This window comes from Salvelinus fontinalis, chromosome 13 (assembly GCF_029448725.1).
Source record: "Salvelinus fontinalis isolate EN_2023a chromosome 13, ASM2944872v1, whole genome shotgun sequence".
In the NCBI taxonomy this organism is placed as follows: Eukaryota; Metazoa; Chordata; class Actinopteri; order Salmoniformes; family Salmonidae; genus Salvelinus; species Salvelinus fontinalis.
Window position 1 is genome coordinate 50,391,200 of NC_074677.1, and position 1,086 is coordinate 50,392,285.

General features: G+C 45.8%; 1 pseudogene; it reads right to left on the minus strand.

Moving 5' to 3' along the window:
- LOC129867862 (acidic fibroblast growth factor intracellular-binding protein B-like) overlaps positions 1-880 on the minus strand; it is a 9,522-nt pseudogene extending 8,642 nt beyond the window's left edge.
- Positions 881-1,086: the final 206 nt, after the last annotated feature.

Genomic DNA, 1,086 nt, shown 5'->3' on the forward strand with positions numbered 1-1,086 from the left:
GACATTGAAGTGTCAACTGGAGACTGAAAAGATTTGGCATGGGTTGCCAGATCCTCAAAAGGTTCTACCGCTGCACCATCGAGAGCATCCTGACTGGTTGCATCACTGCCTGGTATGGCAACTGCCCGGCCTCCGACCGCAAGGCACTACAGAGGGTAGTGCGTATGGCCCAGTACATCACTGGGGACAAGCTTCCTGCCATCCAGGACCTCTATACCAGGCGGTGTCAGAGGAAGGCCCTAAAAATTGTCAAAGACTCAAGCCACCCTAGTCGTAGACTGTTCTCTCTGCTACCGCACGGCAAGCGGTACCGGATAGCCAAGTCTAGGTCCAAGAAGCTTCTACACCAAACCATTAGACTCCTGAACATCTAATCAAATGGCTACCCAGACTATTTGCATTGCCCCCTATCTATGCATAGTCACTTTAATAACTCTACCTACATGTACATATTACCTCAATTACCTCGACTAATCGGTGCCCCCGCACATTGACTCTGTACCGCTACCCCCTGTATATAGTCTAGCTATTGTTATTTTACTGCTGCTCTTTAACTACTTGTTACTTTTATTTCTTATTCTCATTCATATTTTTTAATTGCATTGTTGGTTAGGGGCTTGTAAGTAAACATTTCACTTTAAGGTCTACACCTGTTGTATTCGGTGCATGTGACTAATACAATTTGATTTGACTTAATTTGTAGGGACCCACTCATCCTTCTGCGGTCCTACAAACCCGCTCACCTTTGGGGTTTCCAAAGTAGAGGTCAACTCAGGTTTAGTGAAATCAAGATCACCCAGAAACGTCCCAGACATATCGACCATGGTGGGATCGCTGACATTCTCACCTCTGACTTGCTCCCAGCATCTTTCTTAGACATAGCACGTGTAACGGCACACGCTGGGAACACTCTAGGGTACTTTTCTGATAACACATCAGGTTTCTTACAAACGACAGGATTTGGCACGACCTTCCCTCCAGCCAAATCGTTTCCCAAAATGAATGAGATCCCCTTCACCGGTAGGCTAGGCCTTACTCCAATGACAACAGAACTAGAAATAAGATCAGACACAAATGTTACAATAA